This window comes from Meles meles, chromosome 5, assembly GCF_922984935.1.
Source record: "Meles meles chromosome 5, mMelMel3.1 paternal haplotype, whole genome shotgun sequence".
Lineage (NCBI taxonomy): Eukaryota > Metazoa > Chordata > Mammalia > Carnivora > Mustelidae > Meles > Meles meles.
The window spans coordinates 102,897,809-102,924,641 of record NC_060070.1 but is presented as its reverse complement, the minus strand read 5'-3'; the positions used below and the strand labels follow the sequence as shown (position 1 = coordinate 102,924,641).

At 37.1% G+C, this 26,833-nt stretch overlaps 1 pseudogene; it reads left to right on the top strand.

Annotated features, from left to right (window-relative positions):
• The first annotated feature begins 3,394 nt into the window (after positions 1-3,394).
• LOC123942183 lies at positions 3,395-26,178 on the top strand (annotated as a pseudogene).
• The last annotated feature ends 655 nt before the right edge of the window (positions 26,179-26,833 follow it).

The following is a 26,833-nucleotide window of genomic DNA, read 5'->3' as shown; positions in this document are numbered from 1 at the left end:
ATCAGGTCCTAAATTCTGGAAATTTCTCCAGAATGTACTCCCTAGTTATTACCTCAAAATAAAGCAGATAAATCATAATGCATGTCTTGTCTTGGTAAAGATCTTTGGCTTAGGTGTGGTTGTTGGGTGACAGTATATTCTTAATGAAATGTCTTACCTCCTGTATATCTTTGTATTCAAAATTTTGGCTGGGATAAAGGTGGAATCTGGAAGGATCAGGAGTGGAACATATACTCCTTTGAATCTTGGGCACAAGTTGGATAGACTGGAGCTTGCTGCTGTGAAATGAGGCCTAAGAGGAGATGGTTTTGAAAGAGGGGATCCAACCCATACCATCAAGGGGGCCTGACTCTGTGCATTGTGCGACAGATGCTGGAATCCCTCCACCCAAGCCATGTAAGTAGCACGAAGAGGCTACAGATATAAATGAAACAGTTGCTACGTATGAACTGAGCCTAACCTGAAGCCAGAAGTATTTCTTCTTGGAGCTTCCGTCACTTGAATATGAAAATTAGCATAATTTATTTTCTACCTGGATGGAAAAAGGAAGAACACTAAGTTATACTAAAAATATTTGTGTGCATTTTTGTAGACGGTATCCATATAGTAGTGTACTTCTTCAAATAGGCCGTTACCCCCTGAGAACAAGGGCCATATCTTCTTCATGTTTTTATATTTTATGACAGTATTGTTAAGTGTAATTTAGGTATACTGTAAATACCTGATACGTTTTGTTTTTTACTAAATGGTATTTTATTTTTGTGTGACTTCATGGTTCATGTTGTGATTTCATACACACACACACACACACACACACACACTTGTCTACCACAGAGAGAGAGGCAGTTATTCCAAACCGTGTCCCTGAAACTTGGGAAAATAAGGATTTGTTCATAAAGTCTCAACTGATCATTGACAGAACCAAAATCTAAATGCAAGCTTATGGAATCTGAAAACATCACTATTCAATAAGAGCCACTGGTGGCAAGCTGGTGGTTCTCCAGTCAAATTTCAGCCACCGATTTCTTTGTTTTCCTCTTTTTTGACTCACCACTAGATGAGACACACTCTCTCCAGTCATCCAGGCTGAGCAGCACCTTCACTTCTCAAAACTTAGATTCCTTGCCTGGTCCCTAAAGATTGGATGTCCTGAACTTTACTATAAGCTACACAATAGGGAAAGCTTCTATATGTACTTAGGGACAGAGTTAGAACAGAAGGTACTAAGGGTTAAAAGGAAGCATTAGAAGCAGAAAGAAAGTCCTTTGTTAGGAGAGATCCTCATAAAAAATCCCTATGAACTTTCCTGCTTATAGAATACAAAGGAATTACAAATCATGAGTTTTGTTTTTAAGCAAATAAAAAACCTCTTAATACCCCTTTTCAAATCAAAGGGAGCACATAAAACAAGGAAAAGGATTATGTTAAGTCTACAACTTTACTCTTGCGGTATCTGCTCTTAAAAACACACTGTGCTTGCTTGGTTTATTATATTTTTAGTAGAAAAGAGAAATAACTTGCTCTCCAGTGATATAAATCGAGAGAGTTGTGATAGAAAATCACCAAGGAGCCACAAAATCTGCCAGGTGAAGGTAATAGAAGAAGTCAGGATGAATTCACACTTTAGAAAGAAATCCCACTGGCCCCCACGGGTCACACCTTGCAAGAGCTGTGAGGTCCAAACATTTCCTGGTGTTCCCATCCCCCATTACTGGGCGAGCACCGTGAGCCTTAGGTTCAGAAATAACTACTTAAGCAACAAATACCAATTCAGGCTAAAGCTGAAAGCAATGCTGTGATAGAATCATACCACTTAAGATCATATTTAATAGGAAATTAAAGTGCAGTCTATCCCTTTTAGCCAATCTGTAGCTCTAATTTTCCAGACATTTCCCCCCTCTTTATGCTCTTAAAAGAATCAAATAAAGCTCAAGCTCAGAGAATGGAACCACCCTTCATTTGGACAGATCTTAAAAGAGAATTAATGCTCTAATTCACACTGAGGGCCTTTTAAGCACTGAATTGCCTTAAATTACATCACTTTTATTAGAAGTCTATTCCTCTGTACTTGCCCATCTTCTCTAATTCCTGTGGCATTCTTGAAGACCAGATAAGACGGGCCCTTAAAGGGGTGGGAGGTTGGGGGAACAGGTGGTGGGTAATGGAGAAGGCACGTTTTGCATGGAGCACTGGGTGTTGTGCAAAAAGAATGAATACTGTTACGCTGAAAAAATAAATAAAATGAGAAAAAAAAAAAAATAAAAGGCCTAAATTTAAAAAAAAAAAAAAAAAAAAAAAAAAAAAAGACGGGCCCTTAAAGAGTTCTTTGGATAAAATGTTCTTCATGGGGGAAATAGATTGGTGAGATTTACGATTTTTTTCCTCCTCTGAAGTACTGGTAGGAGTTTTCTGCAGTAGTTAAGAAGAGCTCTAAGGCTATAGGAAGCTCAAGAAGAGTTTTCAGATCAATTTGTGGGAGCGCCAGGTATTTGCCATGATCACTCTGATAATCTTCCCCCATTGATACGGGCCACGTGTTTGACTCAGCTAGCTGTGGTTCAGGATTGCTGGGATCAGTAAGAAACCAAGACTAAGAGGTTTACCAGCTCTGTTACAGGACTGACAGCTGACTCTGGCTTAGCCAGTGCTTAAGAATACAATTACAGCCTGCATTGGGGTAGGGGACCGTTCTCTTGGGACCCGATTGGCAACTATGACCCTAGCAGGTCAAATCCAAATACAGAAAATTACTGAAGTCTAGGCAAATGGACTCTCTGGGTATCTGGTTATATTTTGAATTTATCCTCCCTGGAAGTGATTTTTTTTTTAAAGATTTTATTTATTTATTTGACAGAGAGATCACAGTAGGTAGAGAGGCAAGCAGAGAGAGAGGGATAAGCAGGCTTCCCGCTGAGCAGAGAGCCTGATGTGGGCTTGATCCCAGCACCCTGAGACCATGACCCGAGCCGAAGGCAGAGGCTTAACCCACTGAGCCACTCAGGCGCCCCTGGAAGTGATTTTTATATACAAGATAGGACATTGTGTTTTGGCAACATTAAGGGTCAGTTAGGTCAGGGCTGACCCTCACAGGAAAACAGGGTGTGAAGGAGAATTTGAGATTAAGAGGGAGTAAAAAATTGGGAAAACCTGGCTAGGCAGAGTACGGGGTGTTTGCAGGTTGGTGAGCTCAGCACACCAAATCCTGGTTGTAGTTAAGACACCTTCCCCAAGACCAGTTCAACACAGTTCCCCTTACCTCCTGTTGCCCTCTGTCTTCTGCCTCATTCTGGAGTGCAGGGTTGGGGATCCCACCTTGAGCTCCAGAGGTCAGTCTGAGTTCTCTGAATGTAGCTTGTTGGCAACATTGAGAGAATACAGGCTTTCAGAGCGGACCATGGAATGCAACCAGCACAAACCTAAACTTGGAGTCCTTGTTTTGCCAGGACCTTCACTTTTACCTCTGGTAGGACTGGTTCAAACAAACATTATGCCTACGTATTTCATGCTGCTCAGTACAACATCTCCTACTCATGCCTACACATAATTATCCTTACCAAAATCATTTGCTTACTCATTCGTGAGTATAGTTTCAAAGAGAGCAGTTTACAGACAACAGATCCAATATAAGAAGCTGGTAAGTGTCGTGGAACAAGAGAACTTTTAATGTATTTGTTGACATAATTTTCGTGTATCTATTTCTTAGAAGACTGTGTCTGCTTTGTAATTCTTTTCCCACACTATTGGAACAATGTCAGTAAAATAAGTGACGATGATGTATATGTTAATCTATACAAGAAAAGTAGATCTACCTTATTGTCAAATAAAATATGGGGGGAGTGAACCAAGGAGGTGAAATAGGGCTCCTTCCTGAGCTCCCCCTCCTGCCACCAATGCACTGAATGTCTAGCTACACATAGAGCAATTCCTTATGAAAGAAATCCAGAAAGTAGCCAATAACTCCTACACATCAGACAAATGAGAAAATACCCATATTGAATGGGTAGGAAAGGCTGAGCATACTCTCGCCATAAATCCCACCTTTGCACCCCAGGTGGGACCATACATTTGCAAGAACAATACATTTGAAAACACCATACATTTGAGAGAGAACCCCCAACTCCCACATTCTCCCTGAGAAGCAACGGGGTTGGGTTCCATGTCTAGTGCCCAAAGTTTAAGGACTCACACTAGAATGTTAGACTCCCCTACACACTTCGTTTTGAAAACCAATGGTGCTTATGTCCATGAGACCCACCAGACTTTAGTAATTAAGAAATTCTTAATGAGTGCACAAGCCTTTGCCACAGCTACCTATTTGGGGCTCAGAACACAAAGAACAGGCAAAATCATCTTTCTCCCAGCTTTTTCTGGAAAGAGCTTTATGGGAATACTATAAAAACTGCTCCTGAGGCCAGGCTTCTAATTTCAGCAGGCATTTAGGGCTGGCTGTGTTGCTCCTCAGAGACCTAGGAAGCCAATGGATATCTCTCTCATTTTCTCTCCTTCCACCATGCTCCAGGTCACCGGTATCTCCACGGAAGGAGTTTGTTCACATAAGCTTGCACCCCAGTTTTTCTGGCTGCCACCTGAGAGATGTGTCTCCAGATTGCCTGGGTCTCTGTCAGCTAACAAGGTTTATTCTCAAAGCACATGACTGTAGCAAACAAAGAAGCAGTACTTACTAGGTACACAACGCTCTACACAGCCACCTTCTGCTCAGTGCAGCAGAAGCACGTTAAAAATGGAGTCAAGTATCATATGGTCTCACTTATTTGTGGAGCATAACAAATAACATGGAGGACATGGGGAGATGGAGAGGAGAGGGAGTTGAGGGAAACTGGAAGGGGAGATGAACCATGAGAGACTATGGACTCTGAAAAACAACCAGAGGGTTATGAAGGGGCGGCAGGGGGGTGGGGGGGGTGGGAGGTTGAGGAACCAGGTGGCGGGTAATAGGGAGGGCACGTACTGCATGGAGCACTGGGTGTGATGCCAAAACAATGAACACTGTTATGCTGTAAATAAGCAAATAAAAATAAATAAATTAATTTAAAAAAAAATGCCCTGCTCCCAGCCTTTCCCTGAAAAGGGTTCATCTGCATACTTGAAACTCTGCTGTCCGAGGACCAGGTTTCTAATTTAGCAGGCATCAAGGTGCTGGTTGCCAGTCTTCCCAGTAAACCAGGGAAACTGGTGGACACTCTCCTGCCTTTTCCCTCTGGTCTGCTCTAATAATAAAACTAAGTCGCCAGTATCTTCCTGGAAGGAAACTGTACAAACATCCACCACCCCACCTTTTGTGGCTGCCACCTGAGGGAAGCACCCCCACATTTCCTGCCCCTACATCCATCCATTCACCCCATACACCTGAGCCTAGCACAGAAGAAACTCAGACAAAAACCAAGCTTCTTCTTTCTACCTGGAAAGGGCTTGACTACATGTTTTTCCAATTCCTGGTTGATGATAGAATTTTGAATCGGCCTGCAATCAAATATAAAAATCAGCTGTGTTTCTATGCATCAACAACAAACTGTCAGAGAAATTAGGAAAACCTATTTACAATAGCATCAAAAAGAATTAAATACTTGTAATAAATTAAACCAATGAAGTTAATGATCTGTACACTAAAATCTATAAGGCATTTATGAAGGAAATGAAAGATAATAGTCAATGAAAGGATATTCTGTGTTCAAGTATTGAAGGAATTAATATTCCTAAAATGTCCATACTACCCAAGCAATCTACAGATTCTACACAATCCCTATCAAAATTCTAATGTCATTTTTCACAGGAAAAAAAAAATTCCTAAAATTGGTATGGAACTACAGAAGACCTCAGACTCAGACAGCCAAAGCAATATTGAGAAAGAAAAAAAGAGCTGAGGGCATTACAATTCCTGATTTCAAACTGTATTATGACTCTATAGTAATCAAACCAGAATGGTACTGGTAAAAAAACAGAAACAGAAACTCTTTATAGAATGAAGAGCCCACAGGTAAACTCATACATCATACGGTCAACTTGACAAAGGTGCCAAGAACACACAATGAGGGAAGAATAGTGTCTTCAATGAACAGTATTGGGAAAACTGGATCTCCACAGACAAAAGAATGAAACTAGATCCCTATATTATACTACTCACAGAAATTAACTCAAAATGGACTAAAGATGTAAGGGTTAGACCTGAAACGTTAAGGTCCTAGAAAAAAAATAGGGGGTAAGTTCTTTGACATTGGTCTTACAAATTAGTTTTTGGATTTTATACCAAAAACAAAGGCAACGAAAGCACAAATAAATAGGTGGAGATGCCTCAAAAGAAAAAGCTTTTACACAGCAAAGGAAACCATCAATAAGATGAAAAGTCAGAATAAAATGGCAGAGAGTATGTGCGAACCACATACCTGATAAGGTATTGCTCTCCAACCTATACAAGGAATTAACATAATTCAATAGCAAAAATACAAATAACCCAATAAAAAAGGAGACAGATGATCTGAAGAGACATTTTTCCAAAGAAGACAATCAAAGAGCCAACGAGTACGGGAAAAAGGTGATCAACATCACTAATCATCAGGAAAATGCATATCAAAACCACAATGAAATATCAACACGCATCTGTTAGGATAACTACTACAGAGAAGACAAGAGATAAATGCTAGTAAGGATGTGGAAAAAAGGGAACATCCAGAACCTGTTGGTGGGAATGTAAAGTGGTACAGCCATGTGGAAAAAAGTATGAAAGTTTCTCAAAAAATTAAAACTAGAACTACTGTATGATCCAGCCATACCATTTCACGGTACATGCATTGGATTTAAAATCCTTATCTCAAAGATGTCCCTGCACTCCCATGTTCATGAAAACATTATTCATAATAGCCAGAGGTATGGAAACAATCTAAATGTCCTATAGATGAATGGAGAAGGAAAATGTGATATATATATATGTGATAAACTATGATTCAGCCTTTTAAAAAGGAAATCTTGTCATTAGCAACAGCAGGAGTAAAACTGAAGAACATTATGCTAGGTGAAATAAGCCAGACAGAGAAAGGCAATTACTGCATGATAACACTTATATGTAGAATCTGAAAAAAATAAAGAGGTCAGACTCATAGAATCTGAGAATAGAAAAGTGGTTGCCAAGGGCCAGGGGATTGGGAAAATAGCAAGAAGTTAGTAAAAGGGTACAAACTTTCAGTTATAGAATGAATGATTTCTGAGGATCGAATGTGTTACATGGTTACTCTGGTGGATAACACTGTATAATATAATTGAAATTTGCTAAAAGAGTGGAACTTCAATGTTCTCAGATACACACAAATGTAAATAGGTGGGGTGATGGGTATGTTAACTCAATGGGAGGAATCCTTTTATATAAGGTTTGCATATCAAATCATTATGTGAGACACTTCATCTTTCAATTTCATTTGTCAATTATACCTCAATAAAGTTGAAAAAAAAATAGGAGAGAAAAGAAGAAATCATGGTGGGTGCCAGTTATCATAGTTTAGAACAAATGTTTGTATGAGGAATTATCTGGAGATCTCTTTTTTCTAAGTCATTCCACAGTTTGAGAATTGCAGATTTATTAGATTTAGAAAATTACCTTAGGTGAACAGTTTCCCTGATTGATTCTTAGAGACCTAATTATGAATATCAAAGGCAAACTATGTACAGGCAGGAAGATATTATAAAGATTATTTTAAAAGAGGTATTATAATTTTAATTACTCTATATTTCAAAGAAACAATGATTTCTGTCTTTGAAAACTGACTTGTTTTTGTAAAAATGAATGTGAAAATGTCCAGTGAGTCAGAAAATTGTCAGTGTTCTTCAGTAATGGAATATTGGCAGGGTTTTTTTTGTGCTTTGTTTTTTGTATGTATATTTTTATCTATATTATTGAAAATATAAAAACTATGTCTCTATACTTTTTTAAACTTACTAGAGAAAATAAGTGGCAGAATGTATAATTGCTACAAGATATGTAATTTCTAAAAGAGGTTGATATGTTAATTTGATCTACTGAAATATATCTTTTTTTTATTAAGATTTTCTTTATTTGAGAGAGAGAATGAGCGATAGCATGAGAGGGGAGAAGGTCAGAGGGAGAAGGAGACTCCCCATGGAGCTGGGAGCCCAACTCGGGACTCGATCCCCAGACTCTGGGAACACAACCTGAGCTGAAGGCAGCCGCTCAACCAACTGAGCCACCCAGATGCCCTCTGAAAAAGATCTTTAACAACTAGTTATACACTACAGAAAAAAGCATTCACACAATTATATGTACATCATCACTAGGACTAAGATATTTGTTTTGCATGAATGCAAATGTGGGAGTTTTATTCTTTATTTGAAAAAGATTGTGTTTCTTTATCATTACCTTTGAATTCAGACATATAATTAAGAAAACACATAATTGAATAGGACTGCCTCTGTATACAGTGCAGGGATGGGCTTCTTTGTTCTTTTACATTTCAAATTCAATTTTACCAAACCATCAGGATGGAAGTTAGATATAAGGCCGCCTTGAATTTATAAAATAATTTTCTTCCCAGGAACTCAAGATTACTTGCATTATTCTTACAAGATGTTTGTTAGGTTGCCAGTCTTTATTGTGTTCTATTATGCACTAAGATGTATCAGGCAGAATGAATCCCAGCTCCTCCTGCCATCTAATCAAGGGAGCTGAGCAGAACCAAGGAGATCCATATGCGTTATGAGTCTAATTTACTTTCAGACATGATAGACCTCATATGTCTATATATGGGATTATGTTTGTGGAAACCTTATCAAAGGAGTCATGGTAGAAGGATAAACATTCCATGAAATTGCTACTGTATCAAATATATTTAGTACACTGGTGGGTAAATGGTGGTATTGTCTTCAGAGCAAGTTAGTGGACCACTTTTGTGCCACACATCTCTCTATAAGCACATCCATTTTCAACAAACACAGTTTCAATTTATTTTTATTTTTCTTACTGTTCACATCATCAAATTACCCCTGTGCTGAAGATTTATCAACCAATGTAAATATTCAAAGAATAAGACACCAAAACTCATCCTTGTCTTTCACAAATCTGCACAATAAAAATGATGTTGATAAGCACAATATTACCCAACACTTACTGAAAATTTCCTCAAAGCCAGAAGCTACTCTAGTTCCTTTATCTGCATAATTTCATTTAATGCTCAGCACAACTCATATAGCAGATTTTTTAATGAGATATTGAGAATTCACATAATTTGCATAAAGCCATAACTAGTAAAATCCTCTCCGTATGCAAGTTCAACATTGTCCATTTCCAAGTCAATTATGACCAAAGCAAAAAAATACACAGGCAACTGACAAACATTCATACTGTGAAGAATTTGCAATATTCGCAATAGAGGAGACAAGATCTCTATTTATCAAGGAAGCAGTCTTGAACTGGCACCACTGCATGCCAAAGGAGAAACTTTACCCTTGAACTCAGGTTGATTCAGATTTGATGGTGCCTGAAACACATTCAATTATATGACCCTCTCTTTAAGGATAGGTTATAAAAGTATCAATAAAAGTAAGGGATGAAGGTGTACATTTATGAGGAATGAGAAATCCCAACAAATAAAAACTAATCAGCCAAGTCCCACAAATATTGCACAATGCAGAAAAATAAAACGTTGGTTGATTAATTAAAAATCAGATACACCTATCTAAAACTTCATTTCCAACAATTTGTGGCACATATTCTCTGCCTCTTCACATGACAGCAATGTTATAATTTTCTAAAAGGAAAACAGGTAATATTCAATTGTTCTTCTGGCATGATTGATGGAAAGTTGGGTATATTTTTAAAAATCATTGATTCAAAACTTTCTCTTATGTCACATTTCTTTATTGATAATGTCACATTTGCTCAGAAAGTGATACCTATAGAGAGGTGAGTCATCAAAGAACTGCAATGAATTCTGCTGGCCCACTTTGTCTGCATCCTTCCTGTAACCTCACCTCTTCCAAGACCAGCCCTCACTAGGCCATCGGCACACCAGGCATGATGCAGCCATGGTGCCCGGTCATGGTAACCTCTGAGTAGGGAGCAGATTCTGAATGAATTCTTTCTGCTTAAAGTCAAAGAGGGGGCCTACATACATAATGAGGTCTACCAGTCACAGATCTAACAATTGAAGGTAAAAACATTAGTCTATTGATTTGTTCTCAGCCCAAGCCACCATCATGGGATGGAAAGTCATACCCAAGCTGGGCAGCCCACTACGCCCCCAGCACCTCTCCACATCCACTGTGAACAGGGCTTCAAATTATGCTTTGTTAGATTCTTGATAAGCTATCTCTGATTGCAATATTTTATGTCTTTATAGAGAAGTGGGAGATGGCAAGTCATGGAGTATGCAATAATGGAAGTTTCATAACTAGGGAAATGTCTTGTTAGAAAAAGAAAATCCATGTGAGTCTCAGTGTCAGCACTATATTTATCCTAGAGACCTTGGGTTTTTTCATTGAGCAAGCTCAGTCCTACTAGCCAACTCTCTTTATCAAAGCTTTAAAAGAGAGAGAGAGAGAGAGCCAACAGAGGCATTTAGGAGGAAAAGTATACATCCCTCAATGCTAGAAAAGACAATGGGCTTTGGATCCAGATAAACTATGTCCATTAAGTTTTTCTATTAAATGAGAGCAATACATATTGTGGACTGTGGAGTAGAGATTAAATGAGATATTCTAAGTGTGAAGGACAGTTCACTGCTTGGTTTATATGTGCTTACTGTTAAATTCCAACCATCTCCCCTGAGCCAGTCAAGACCAATATGCTTCACCAGTGAAATAACTTTTACTGCTGTAAACATGGCAGACAGGGAGCCTTGCTGAGCACTGACAACTCAAATATGCATCAAGTCACAGCAGATGTCAATCTCTGTACTCTTTTTCTAATATCACATTTTTGAGTTTAGCATGTTATGTCTCCACTGTTGTCATAAATCTCTGCTCACTTGACTAATTCTGAAGGTATTCCTAATGAGGATACTCTGTATTAACGGCTTACTGACTTCAACACTTCTTGATGTGAGTGACTCCTGCCTCCCTGTTCAACCCACTAAATTGCATTTCCTTCAGCGTCATTGCTGGCTTGTTTCGAACTTGGAATTACTCAAGCCCTGTGGCACTGAGGAGCTGGCTACAAAACTAAGTCATTTGATTTCATCTAGTATATTCATGCTTCTCTTCCCTGCTGGCTTATGCTGCCAAGTACTCAGCAAGTAGGAGGGTCTAATGCAGTCTTTTAAACTACTTCCCAAAGAGGTACACAAAACCATGCCAAATAATATGGTTGAAAATATATATTAACTCCCAGGATGACTAGTCTATAAAAACCACACATACTTGAATAAAAATTGTAAAGGCCAAAGTAATGCTAAGAACTTTACCTTCATTATCTCTCTTGTGCTTCATCAGAACTCCATAAGGGAGCTACTAAAATTATGCCCATTTTATAGATCAGAATTGGACAAAATATGGCCTTTGTGACTGGCCTGCTATCTGTTTTTGGGTAGCCCAATAAGCCAAGGATGCTTTTTAACTTTTTAAGTGGTTGAAACATAATCAAAGGAAGAATATTTTGTGACATGTGAAAATTATCTGAAATCCAAATTCTATACTTATAAAGTTTCATTGGAATACAACACGGCCACATCCATTTGTTTACAGATTGTCTATGGGTGCTTTTGCTCTACCAGGCAGAGCTAAGTAGTTGCAAAAGAGACCTGATAGCTAGCAAGGCCTAAAATATTCCTATTTGATCCTTTATAGAAATCTTTGCTGACCCTGTTTACAGATAATGAAGCTAAGACCAGAGAATCCAGTAACTTACCCAAGCCTACTCTAAAAAATAAGAAACTAAGATAAAATCTGGATCCCTTTGACCCAAGAGATCATACCTTAACAACTAGATACTCTTATGATAGTTCTGGTGGTTATAAAATTTAGTAAATTTCACACACAGAAAGCAAATCACATTTAACTGCTCTGTAGTCATATTTTCTATTTTGACCATGGCAGATAGGTTTGGCAGAAGGTGACTGCTACCACTTCTATAAAATTGTGTGCTGGTGAATTTATAAGGACAGCATTTTGCTTTGCTGACATCTGCACGGCACAGTGACGTTTTGGTCCTATTTCAAGTGGAATGATTGCCAGCCCCCATATTATAACCCTTCTACTTCTCAGCTAACTTCAAAAGCTCAGCACATATGTTAGGCTTTTGGAATTGGATGAAAGGTATGGGACTATGCCCAAGAAATAATTACAAATGATTATTCAAAATTATACATTCAGTTAATTGCCAGTAAAGAGGAAAAAGTAATCCCTTCCTCATTTCAGAAGCCAGAAATAGTGGCAAAGGATTTGATCCATTAAATAAGTGAAAAAAGTGACAATTTCATAATGATTATCTCAGAGCAACATCTTAATATGCAACATTCATCTTAAGATTAACTTTTAAATACATTTATAATATTTCATTTGCACCTCAACTGTTCAATTTTAGAGATAATGATTGAAAATAACTGTATAGTCTGCTTATGTTCTTTTTCACCATAGTGGCACATCATGCTGATTTTCAAGAATCCCATTTGCATATGTTAGAGCACACAACCAGGGACATCAAGGATTAAGGGACATTGTAGACTACAACTCTGCAGAGACTCGGCACAATGACAAACTAATAATTAGCATTGTGATGATACACTGACTTATGAGTTAACAAATTCATAGTTTGTATCACACGCTATCCTCATTGCCACAGCATTAAAATCTTTGGGCTGAAAAACAATCTACTTTTTTTGTGTCATGGCTGCCCACTCTGAAAATCTTCGTCTTTCAACTATTGCCTCAATTATTGCTATGTTGGACCTTAGGGTATTTGTTTTTGTGACTTGGCAATAAAGGTAAATGGTACATCTTGGATGAGCCTTGGTTTTGCTAAACCAGTGTTTACCTTCAGTAAATGAGTAAAAGACATAGGTCTTAAAAAACTAAATAAATAGGAGCACCTGGGTGGCTCAGTGGGTTAAAGCCTCTGCCTTCAGCTCAGGTCGTGGTCCCAGGATCCTGGGATCAAGCCCCACATCAGGCTCTCTGTTCGGCAGGGAGCCTGTTTCCTCCTCTCTGTCTGCCTCTCTGCCTACTTTTGCTCTATCAAATAAATAAATAAAATCTTTAAATAAATAAGTAAATAAATAAAACAAAAAACAACAAAACTACAGGTGAGAAGAGAGGACATATGTATTAGAATATTGTAAAGTGTAAAGTAACTTGCTAAAAATTAAAGTTGGACTTCCTATCTCCAGTTCCATTCATAAGGAGCTTAGAAGTTGCCATTTCATCCTAACAACAACTTAAAAACTACAAATACTGAAAAATCAACAACTCTCTTGGATCCATAAGGGAGGGGAAGACAATGGAAATACCACTGCCCCCAAAACTGAAAAGACACACAGGTCATGGCTCACCAGAGCAGAGACCTAGGATCAGAAATTGTCATGGGATCCAGGGCCAGCACGTGAGATCCTGAACTGAAATTGAAGAATTTCCTACCTAGGTTTTGGTGTGAACATCTCTGAGAGTTAAAAACCCTAGGGGGGCCCAGTCATAGTGGGGCCCCCACAGTATTAGGAGATTTACCTAGCAGATTCCCATGGGGAGAGTGGAAAAATAACTATTTTTGAATACTCTATAACATTCTGTTTTTTATAGGGCCTGCCCTCTGGTGAAACTGGTTAACCAGAGTCTAACCCACTGGGATATTATCAGAGCCTAAAAAACTTGGGTAAAAGAAATACCCAAATCTAGCCCATTGTAGCCATCCTGTCCTACCTGAGAGGTAAGGAAAACACTTAGACATACTCGTATAGTTCATAGCCCAGAGGAAGCAGCTCACTAAAAGACTGACACCTAATCATTGGACTATGATTAGAATGCTAAGAATGGTTTCTCTCCCCTCACACCTCAGTACCACATTACTAAAAGTCAGTTTGTAACAGTTCCTTTTACCCAGCCCATTGCTGTTATTATTTTCCAAGGCCAAAGTTTGCCAGACACAGCAAAAGGCAAAGGACAGAATTTGAAAGGACTGAGCAGGCATCATAACCAGACATGGCAGGGATGTTGGAATTAACAGATTGAGCACTTAAAACAACTCTAATAAATATGCTAAGGGCTTTAATGGATAAAGTACACGGCATGCAAGAACAGATGGGTAGTATAAACAGGAGATAGAAATCCTAAGAAAGAACCAAAAAGAAATGCTGTAGATACAAGCCACTGCAATGGAAGTGAAGGATGCCTTTGGTGGAAGGGATGGCTAGCAGACTGGATATGGCTGAGGATGGAATTTTGGCCATTAGAAGGGTTAACAATAGAATCCCAGAAAACTGTAAATTGAAGACAACAAGGAAGAATATCAGAACAGAATATCTGAAGGCTGTGGGGAAATTTTAAAGGGTATTATATATGCCTCATTGTACTACCAGAAGGAGAAGAAAGAGAAAGGAAGAGAAAAAATATTTGAAACAATAATCACTGGAAATTTGCCCAAATTAACATCAGAAACTACACCATAGATCAAGGAAGCTCAGAAAAAGACCAAGCAGGATAAATATCAATAGAACTATACCTCAGATGTAGAGTTCAGTAATTCTTCAGTTACATAGAATACCCAGTGCTCATTTTCATCTGAAACTAATGATGTACTATATGTTGGCTAATTGAGTTTAAATTAAAAAAAAAAAAACAAAACTATACCTCAGAATAACATCTTCAAATTAGAAAAGTCAAAGATAAGAAAAAAAAAGAGTCCTGGCCAGGTGGGGGGAGGGAGGAAGAGTCAGAAAGGGGAAAAAAAAAATCTAGAGAGGAACGGAGATAAGAATTATATCTGATTTCAACTCAGAAACTATACAAACAAGAAGAAAGTGGAGAGAAAACCACCTATGAACTTAGAATTCTATACCCTCTGAAATTATTCTTCAAAAGTGAAGGATAAATACTTTATCAGACAAACAAAACTGGAGGGAATTTGTTGCCAGGAGACCTATTCCCTGACTTGAAAGAAGTGCTAAAAGAAGTTCTTTACAGAGAAAGAATATAATATAGTTAAAAATGTGAATCTATATAAATAAAGGAAGAACATCGAAGAAGGAATAAGTAAAGGTACAATAAAAACTTTTATTTTTTTCTTATTTGATTTAACACCTAATAATTTGTTCAAAATAATAATATAGTTAAAAATGTGAATCTATATAAATAAAGGAAGAACATCGAAGAAGGAATAAGTAAAGGTACAATAAAAACTTTTATTTTTTTCTTATTTGATTTAACACCTAATAATTTGTTCAAAATAATAAGAGCAACTATATATTCAATTACATATATATATTTTTTTATATTAACTTAAACGAATTACAGCAATGATACAAAGGACAGGAGGAAGGAATTAGAGTTATTTTATTATAAGGTATTCACACTGCACGTGCAGTAGTATAGTGTTGTTTGAAAGTGGATTTGGAGAAGTAATAAATATTTTGCAAACTCTAGAACCACAAAGAGCATAACTGATATGCTAAGAAATGAGAAAATGGAATCACATAAAAATGCTAAATTAAATTCACAAAAGTGAGGAAAAGAGTGGAAGACAAAAGCAGAAACAAAGAATAAGGGGAACAAGCAAAAAACAGTAATATAGTAGATCTTAATCCAATTATATCAATAATCACTAGAAATATAAATGGTCTAAATGCACCAATTAAAGACAGATTGTCAGAGTGGACCAAAAACATGACTTAATTTTATGTTACCTATATGAAATCTCCTTTAAATATAAGGACACACATAGATTAAACATAAATTCATGGAAAAATACATCATGCTAACACTAACTCAAAGATAACAGGAGTAGTTATGTTAATTTTAGACAGAACAGATGTCAAAGTAAGGAAAGTCATCAGAGATAAAGAAGGACATTACATAGTGATAAAGGGATCAGTTCTCCAAAACCACAACATTTTCTTAATATGCAAGTGCCTAACAAGAGAGCATCATAATCCATGAGGCAAAAACTATGGAACTTCAAGGAAAAATAGACAAATCCACTACCATAGTTTGAGACTTTACCACCCCTCTATCAGAGATCCAGCAAGCAGAAAATCAGTAAGGACATAGATAAACTCAACAATATCATCTATCAACTGGATATGATGAACAGCTATAAGCCATTTCATCCAGCAATAATATAAAATTTTTCTGAAGCAAACATGGAACATTCACCAAGAGAGACCACATTCTGATCCATAAGACACCCCTTTACAAGTTTAAGGAGAATAAATTATACAATGTCTGCTCTCAGACCACAGTGGATCTAAACTAGAAGTCATTAACAGGAAGATAACTGGAAAAATCCCCAAATAGTTCAATATTAAACAACACAGTTCTTAATAACACATGGGAAATCTCAAGAGAAATTCAAAAATTCAAAAATATTTTGAATGAAATGAACATGAAATCACAACTTATCAAAATTTCTAAGATGCAGAGAAAGCAGTGCTTAGAGGGAAGGCTACAGCATTGAAATGCACAGATTAGAAAAGAAGAAAGATCCCAAAACAATCATCTAATTTTTCACCTTAGAAAACTAGGAAAGGAAGAACAAATTAGATCCAAGTAAGTAGAAAACAAGAAATAGTAAGAATTAGAGAAGAAATCAATAGGAAAATCAGTAGAGAAAATAAGAAATCAATAGAGAAAATCAACCAAAGCAAAAGCCAGGTCTTTGAAAAGACCAATAAATTGATAGGGAAATTAAAACAACAGTGAGATACCACTACACTCCTACTACAATGGGCAGAATCTAGAACACTGATAAACCGCATACAGGGGAAGATGTAGGGCAACAGGAGCCCTCATTCATTGTTGGATAAAATGCCAAACGGCACAGTCATTTGGAAGGCAGTTTGCCATTTTCTTACAAAACTAAGTACATTTTTTCCAAACAATCCACCCTTTGCACTTCTTGGTATTTACTGAAAGGAGCTGAAAACTTACGTTCATAGAAAAACATGCACATGAATGTTCCCAGCAGCTTTATTCATAATCACCAAAACTTGGAGGCAACCAAGATGTCCTTCAGTAGGTGAATGGATAAATAAACTGTGGTACATCCAAACAATGGAATATTATTTAGCACTAAAAAGAAATGAGTTATCAAGTCATTAAAAGATATGGAGGAGGAGCACTTGGGTGGCTCAGTCATTTAAGCATCCGGCTCCAGCTCTGGTCATGATCCCAGGATCCTGCGATGGGTCCCCTCATCAGGCCCCTTTTTAGGCTCCTGGCTTAGCAGAGAGCCTGCTTGTCCCTCTCCCCACTGCTCATGCTCTCTCACCCCCCCAAATAAATAAATATATGCTTTAAAATATATATAGGAAATTTAAATGCTTATTATTATGTGAAAGAAACCAGTCTGAAAATGTTCCATATTATATGATCTCAACTATCTGGCATTTTGGGAAAGGTAAAACTATGGAAACAGTAAAAAGATCTGTGTTTGCAGAGGGTGGGCGTGGAGGAGTAGAGATGAATAGGCAGGACACAGAGGATATTTATGGCAGTGAAATACTCCATATGCTATTATAATGGTTGATATACATCATTATACTTTTCTCCAAACTCATAGAGTATAAGACACAGAAAGTGAGCCCTCAGGTAAACTGTGGACTGTGAGTGACTGTGAGGTATCACTGTAGATTCATCCTTGGTAAGAAATGCACCTTCCTGATCAGGGCTGTTGCTAATAGAGGAGGACAGACATGTGAGGGGGAGGAGTATATGATAAATCTCTGTACTTTCCTGTACTCTGTACTCTCCACTCCATTTTTTCATAAACCTACAGCTGCTCTTAAAGTTTTTAAATAAGAAAAATCAAAGCAAATGAAATAGCCCTAAACTGTCTTCTGACTTGTAGTGTCTTTTTCTAATTTTCTGGACAAAACCTGTTTCAAATTTAAGCTACTTCATACCTGTGAATCTTGGCCTGGTTATATTTCTTCCTTCCCCCAAGTCCTCTAAGGAGTTTGCATGCCTCTTGTTGCAGTTTCGTTTCTTATTATTGCTGTTTATTTCTTTGAGTCATTCTGCCAGGTTGCATATACTATAAACATTTTGAGGGCAGGTACTGAATCTTAAAAAATTATTTTCATCTCCAGATATAGGGGATTAATGAAAAATCTTTGACTTCAATTAGATGAGACATTTAATTGTGGAAACATACATGATAAGGAAAGATGTGTGGTTTTGTTTGACAGGCACAGGGAAACGATTATGTGCTACCCAGTTTCTTGTGTTAAACAAATAAATACCTGTCCATTTGCTTTGATCTTTTGCAAAGAGAAAGAATAGATAAATATGAAGTGGAGAGGAGAACTTATTTTTTGGGAGAAAGTAGAGAAGGGGAAGAGGAACTTCAGAGGGAAGTTAGAGGGTTAGACCTGAAAAGAACATGCCATCCAGAAGGTAAAGAAGGCACAAGATGTCATATCGGAAGCACTGGACTGCCCAATCCAAACCTAGTTTTCAGTAGGATCTTCCCTCCAGGTACAAGCATAGTGTCCAAGCATGTTCGCCTTTTCTCCCTGTTTCTAGTATTTATTAAACATTTAGTATATGCACAAAACTGCTTTAGGAGCCTTAATATTTTTGTATTCTAAGTACCTCAAGTTAATTTTGCTGAGGTGGGTAGGTAAATACGATTGGTTATTCTTATTTATGATAATAAATCTGATCTGAACAGACTTTGTGGTTAAGATACTTGCAGTCAACCATCGTCAATTCAGTGAAAGACGAGTCAATTCTAAAACATAATATTTTTTCTTTAATAGGCTTTGAAAGCTAATTGTCTCAGTTCAAATTCTGATTCTACCATTTACTAGCTCTTTGTACTTTGAGATCGTTAAGGAAGTTCTATAAGTGTTCGGTTTCCTTGTTGGAAATATGGGGGTGTTAGCAGAGTTTAGCCAATAACATTTCTGTGAAGATCAATTGAAATAATGCATTAAAAATACTCTGCACATTATTGGCACTCAATAAATGCTGATAAATATTAATAATATTGTAATTAGTGTAATTGTAATAGTGTAATTAGTGTAATTAATAATATTGTAATTAGTATAGAATTGTAATTCTATAGCTGTCCCTGTTATGGATCTCTTGATTTCTAGGACAGACATTTTTGAGTGGATGGTTAATGCTGATAAAGCTTGAATTCAATAACTGGACTTTAACGATCTATTATTTGTCCATTCAGAATGCTTTATATAAAGAGAACTAATTGTCTCATGCCCCAGGTCCTTGGTATTTTCTCTCCATACTTAACAAAGCACAGAATCACCATCTTGATGATCTGTCCATTTTTATTTTAATTTTTTAGCTAGCTTTAAATAGTATGATGTAGTCAAGTATATCTTATAGTTCATTAGTTATTTAAGCTGAATAGAATATATAGACCAACAATATGTTTTTTGAAACATCTAGTTCTAGTGAGTCAAGTCTGATAAGGATGTCAACACAGTTACTCAATATGCTTTTACTGTGAATATAGGACACTTATTCAAGAAATGAGGGGTGGGCTAGTTTAATTGGCTAAAATGGTTAATTTTATTACTATTTCTGGAAATGAAATTTTTTTGAGGAGTACCTTATTGGCTCCTATTCATGTTTATTAAAATTATCATTTTTTGGAGTATTTAAAAAAAGTTCAGAATTCATATTTGATGTCCAGGTTACTTAACAATGTCCTTCGTGCTGCACGTTAGCCAGATCAAAATGATTACAAACACAGAACTCTGGAGCAACAGCAAATAAGCTTCCTTGTCATGAATATAACAAAACATTTAGAAAAAAAAAATAGAGAGAGATTCCATTCTCATATGGCAAATTAAATTATATTTTGATGATCTATAAATGATATAGAATATATAATTTCAATCCAATTTCACATTTCATTTATTAAAAATAAAATACATTAGCCCAGAAGCAAATAACATTTGTCCCAATAAGGCAAACTCATGTACATATGATCTTTCTCTACTTGTGATATACACATCTTTCACAGCTGAGTAAGCAAATTTACAGTTCTGGATTGGGTGGATAAATTAACCACCTTTACACAAGTCGAAGAGCGAACCCTTTTAGTGGGTAACTATTCTAAGCTTGAAGATGGAGGAAGCATGATTTCTCTCTAATATAATGTCATTTATTAAATACTGATCTTAGGAAGTACATGTATGTGTGGGGGGGTTCGGTAGGAGATAATGAAGGAGATAAATCATTTCTAAAGAAATAAGTTTTAATATTTTATTTTGGAAGAATATATTATAGTATTATAGTTAAACATTGTGATTTCAACACTGAATTTTGGTAGTGTCATCTTTCCTGAAATTATTAAGGCTTAGGAATTTTCTTAGAAGCACTAAGAAATGAAGCATTCAGTGAGTCTCAAATATGACCTCTAAACTAGCAGCATGCATATCACCTGAGAAGTTAAAAATGCAAATTTGTAGTCCCCAACCCAGAACTAGTGACTCAGAATCTGTTGGAGTAAGATCCAGAAACCTGTATCTTCATGAGCTCTCAAAGAGATTTAGATGCACACTAAAATTTGAGGACCTCTGGTCTAATTTAACTCCTCATAAAAAGGAGAAAATTCGATACAAGTGCCAAGAAGTCTAGTACCAAACTCATGAAATCATTAACTTAAGTCTCATGTTTTCCATGGATGACTTTCCAGATCCTTTCGGGTCCCATCTGGCTATTTTACTTCTTTGACTGAATTAAAGAACAATTGACACAGTGCCATACCTTCTCCATTTTGTGTAATAGGTCAAGATCAAACTCATTTGGTGTAGAAGATGGATCTTGATCACAGTCAGGGCTATTCAAGTAAACTCTAGAATAACAATTTGAGGTTCAGCATCAAGAAGCTCATTGCCAATCTGACTTGCATATGTGGGCTACTTCTACTCTGTCTAGTTATCAGATCAAGTCCTTATTTCTAGAAAAGGAGTAAAATACTGATGTTCTTCTCCTATTTCCACCCCTTCCCACAGAGGATAGAATGTCCAGACAAGCATGTGCTTCTGTCCACCACCTTTACTAACTCCTCTGAGAGGATGGATTGATTCGTAAGATTAATCAGAAAGGAAGTCATTGAATAGGCCACTTTTCACTAGCATGCATAAACAGTGTGTGTGTTTATATGAGGACGAAACAAGGGGGTTGGCAGGAAAGATAGGTGGAAAGGAATAGAAGAAGTATTGCAGGAAGAATCAGCATATTCCTAGATCTAAGCCTTAGCACTACTCTTCAGCCAAATCCTGAGTGTGGTGAAGACTGACTGCTTGGGTATCAGATGCTTCCTTATTAGAGAAGGCAGAAAGAATAAGGTACAGAATTGAAACACTAACATTCACTCCATGAAAGTAATTTCTCAGATCTAGTCTCTGTATCCATGTTTTGTTCTCTCAGTCCAGATTTCTGCCTGGATAACCAAAGACTTCCAGTCTCAGAGGAACTTAGTTGCTCCAACAAGTCCCCAGATTAAGGAATATGTGCTAGAAACCCTGTCAGGAGCAGGTTCCTGTGGCCAGCCATAACTCCTCAGGCCAACTATTCTCAGATAAACTAGCAGTTTATATGCTCCACTTACCTACCTTTGGGGCCTCATCTTACTCCTTGTTAGTACTTCCAAATGTTGGATTCTGCTTCAGACTATCTGTTCTGAGCTCCTGTTCTATTTCCAACATTCTAAGTTTTTCCTTCCTCTCATCCTCCCAACTGAAGTAGTCAAACTATCCCCATGCCTCATGAGAAATTATTGTAGTTCTAGCTCTAGGCTTTAGATTTTTCTTTACAATTGTGCTGTGGTTACTGATCATATTGTGAAATATGGTAACTTTACCTGGCAAATAATGTCAGGACAAAGAGATACTTGGTGAAAATGCTTCATCTTTGAAGATAGGAAGAGCTCAATAGATAAAACACTTACAGAGTCATCAAAAGCTTCTTTCTTTGTTACTTTTAGCCTAAGATAGTTTCATGGTTGCTACCATCTTGAGAAAGTTTGCTATGTATTTTACACATTTTTTATCCTCATCATGAATGTGGATGAAGTGTTTAAGAAAACTGGCCAGCATCCCTCAGTGAGGTACCTGATTGGCCGAACTGGTGAAGCATGCAACTCTTCATTTCAGGACTGTGAGTTCGAGCCCCACATTGGATGTGGTGATCACTTAAAAAAATAAAATCTTTAGAAAAGAAGAATAAGGGGGGGGGAGAAGAAAAGGAGAAAGAGAAGAAAGAAAGAAACATAGCCAGCATCTTGAATTTAAATCAGAGATTTCCAAGGAAAGATATCAGGAAAAGTCTCATTGACTTTTTAAAAATATACAAAAATAGCAAAATAAACATATTTTTAGCTGGGGAGACACATTTATTTTGTGGTCACTTTTTTGTGGAAAAAAAAAAAACACTTGTCATTTTCTCTTCTCTCCTCTGTCTCTTCTTTTTCTTTTCTCTTTTTACCTCTGCCTGGACAATCTTGCCCAGCATAATTATCCAGTTCAATGCAGATTGCTTTCACATCTGTCTCATTCTTCCCTCTTGAGCTCCAGATACACACCATTAATGTCTACCTACATCTGAGCATCTCGTGGGCATCTGAAACATAATACGATTGCAATGTCTTATCCTCACTGCCTCCACCTTACCACACACCAAGCCTGCTCCTTCTTCTGTATGCCTTATCTCTGGTAAGGAAACTATGCAGTCTAAAACTAAACTAAACTAAACTAAAACTAAAACTATGCAGCTAAAAACCTAAAAAAAAAAATCTAACAATCAGCCTTTCTTCCAATAAAAATCATATATTTGGTTATCAAGTATTTATTCTAATCCCAAATTATTTAGCAATTTTTTTCATTCTCATTCATTAGTTTGTCATCCACCAGCAGTTTCTTGGATTCACTGCAATAGTCTCCTTGTCAAACCCCATGTCTCCACATTTCCTCCCAACCAATTCTCACTTCCTTGGACTTCGTTTTACAAAATCATCATCATCACCCCCATTATCACAACAACAGTAATAATAACAGTTGTTCCATACTTAAGAGACTGCAAAAATTTCTCACTGCTTCCAAAATGCAGTCAAAACTTTAGCTTGACACATATAATATATAATTCAGCTCTACACTTTCTTTTCTGACATTTACTGTTCCTTCTTTGCACCTCCCCCCCATAAACACTAGGATCAAACCTCTTCATTGTTTTAGAAAAATGGCATGCCTTTTATACATTTCTTTCTTTGTATATGCTTCCCACTGTCTAGAGTATATCCTCTATTTTATTGACATTCAGTATTTCCACTATGGCATCTCACATGCAATACTGTTTATTTGTGACTCTTGGCTCACTAGACTGTGCTCCTGGAGGGAAGGGAATACAAGTCAACCATAGAGGTATCAAGCGAACAATGGACATTTAATTTCAGTGACTGAATAATAAATGAACCAAAGGCAACATGCATAGTAATTACATCTATAAATAAAGATCTCTGTGATGTTAGAATAAGGTTGATAAATCAGTGAGTAGTATATTGTTCAAGAGATACTCATATAAGAAAGGATGAAAAAGATAAGATACCATTTGTTTCTTCTTTGTTACTTGCAGAATGAGGAAAAACTTGATTCTACATCAAAAGCAGTCCAAAGAATGCTACTTTACATTCCCATCAAAGACCTATTTAGAAATTATGTCACAAATTTCTAACATATAACATCTACTCAACCCCCCACCTGTAACGTCAGGCACACTTCATCTATGTGAAGCAAAGATAAGGGCCATGAATGATACAAACATATTTTCAGGTCTTTGATGATATTAAGGAATAATTGATAACTGTATTGTACTTAAATTAGAAAATTATCCTTAAATTTTAGTGGTATATGGTTAAAACACTGGTGTGACATCAAAGATGGCTTCAAACATAATATGAAATGGTGAGACAGTAAGAGCGTGGATATAGCAGCTTTACCAAGTGTTGATGGGTGTCTAGGACAGGTGATGGATAATGGGAATTCATTAAAGTATCTGTCCACTTTTGGATGTGCTTGAAATTCTCTCAGTGTATTTACAAAAACATTTTCCATCATGACCAAGGCTACATAGTTGTGAACAAATAAAGTGACATCAAATACTTGTTATTGTTTCTTCTGAGGTACTCTGGTACTTTCTATTTTATTCTTTCCCTTCTATTTTATTTAAAACAATAATGATGACCCCTAAATTTATTTGTTTTTGCTACTGAGCCATGGAAAACACTGTTTTATACAATGGAATAATTCTTCATATGTTAATTTTCCCCCCTGTCCAATGCACACTCTATGAGTTTTCACATTTCATATTAAATATCAACCTTCTCATAAGGTTCACAAACTTTAAGCATCTCATACACCTGATGTTGCTCTAATTTTGTCACATGGCAAAGTGCAGCATCTTAAAAAAAAGAGACCTATTAAAATTATGTTCCTGACTATATATACAAACAGAAACATTACTTTGACTAAAACAGTGTTGTTCCAAGTGATGAAATTGTATCCTTTATTCAAATTTGACCCTCGTATAAAATGAGAGTCCTCCCTTTATATCCTCTTCTCTATGTTCCACACTGTATGTAAGCCTCTGTACTCTCATTTTACTGGTCCTTCTAGCATTAGGTTCTGATTATTCTTTAGCTTTGCAACCACAAATAGATGTCCAGATTCACAGACTCCCTAGGCATCCAAGTTATTCCTTAGCTTATGTTTGTACAGCATATTTTTCAGATTTTTAAAAACTGAATGATATTCTGTGGTTTTAAATACTTTTCCATTTACCAAGGTGATTTTCAATCTTATTTTCTGTGGCACAAGCTAGGCCTCCTGGGATGGTGCCATCTACAAAAATAAATAAATAAATAAATAAATATTTAATAAATATTTAATAAATAAATAAATGAATAAATACTTTTTATATAGCAGCATTTGGCTGAATGATAAAAGTTGAATACTATTCAGTCTCACTGAACCATCTTTTTTACTGTGACCTCAACACAGTGACGTTTTATTTCAAGCCTCAAGCCTACTATAACTGATGAAATAAACATAATAAATAAGGAACAACTGAGTACCACTAAGTTCTTGATAATAGGCTATATAGATTATCTAAAAAGTGACAAACATAACAGTTTGGAGATGATTTAGTAGATATTCATTTATAGCACTATATTGAAGAACTGTAAGAGTAGATAAAATGAATATATAAACTTACACATTGTGTTATAGTCTCTAGCTTTCTATAATTGTTCTTATGTGTTTACATACTTTCTACAAATGTATGTTATAATCCTCAATATCTGTACTCCATAATGTGAAAGATGGTCTTTGGGGTGCCTGGGTGGCTCAGTGGATTAAAGCCTCTGCCTTCGGCTCAGGTCATGATCCCAAGGTCCTGGGATCGAGCCCCACATCAGGCTCTCTGCTCCGCAGGGAGCCTGCTTCCCTTCCCCTCTCTCTGCCTGCCTCTCTGCCTACTTGTGATCTCTGTCAAAAAAAAAAAAAAAAAAAAAAAGATGGTCTTTGATGGGTGCTAGGTAATTTAATATTCAGCATATTGAATTAAAGTACAACTTTTCCTATTTCATTATTACTCTGACATAGGAAGATATAAAGACAAATAATATCCAGGCATAGAAAACATAATTTGTTAGGTACTTAAAGAAACATACCTACAAAAGTTTTTGGTGATTATATATTGAATAACATTATGGTGGGGGGAACCTTGGTGGGAGGGAAAATTTGAGTCAGAAGGAGTTTCAGATGAAATTATAACATCTGGTTTTGGCACGATCACATTTCTGCAGTATTATCTCAACAGTAGGCAGACCGGGTCTGTATACCAAAGAATCCTGACCCTATGGGACAAGAGACCTCCTCTGCTCATCCTGCTGGGATCCCCCCAGACGACAAATACTCTTGACACTGAATCACTGTCAAGATACACTTCAAGGTGCTCATGACCCAGCAACCAAGCCTTGTCCTTTGAGGGACCCTTAAATTTCATGTCTCTTCTGCAGCCTGCTCCCCTCAGAGACTTTTCCAAACCAAGTTCTTCAGTCTGTGAGCCCTGAAGCCTTGTTACCACCCTTGCTCTTTGGAATCCTGTTTGTCACCTTTGATCACACTTGTGTGAGGCAATCATGGTTGCATCCCCCTTAAGGAGCCAATTTTAATCTTCTTTCCATATTTTACACCACTTTGAGGTTACTAAAAGGATCTGAAAGGTAGAACCAGAGCAAGATGGCAGAGGAGTAGGAAACTTAAATATCATTGGGTCCCAAGAGTTCAGCTGGATAGTTACCAAACCATTCTAAACACCTACAAACTCAACAGGAGATCGAAGAGAAGAAGAGCAGCAATTCTAGGAACAGAAAAGCAACCACTTTATAGAAGGTGAGACCCATGGAGAAGTGACTCTGAGGTGAAAAATGGGAAGATAGACTGTTGGGGGAGGGGCCAGCTACTGGCAGATAGAGCAATGGAGCACAAAATTGGAACTTTAGAAGATGGCTCCACTGAGGGACATCACCCCAGAGGCTAAGTGGGGAGTGGAGCCCTTGTGGGGACAGTGTGGTCTCAGGACCTGCAGGATCACAGAAAGATGAGGGATGCCTGAGTATGGCAGAGCTCCCAGGTATTGG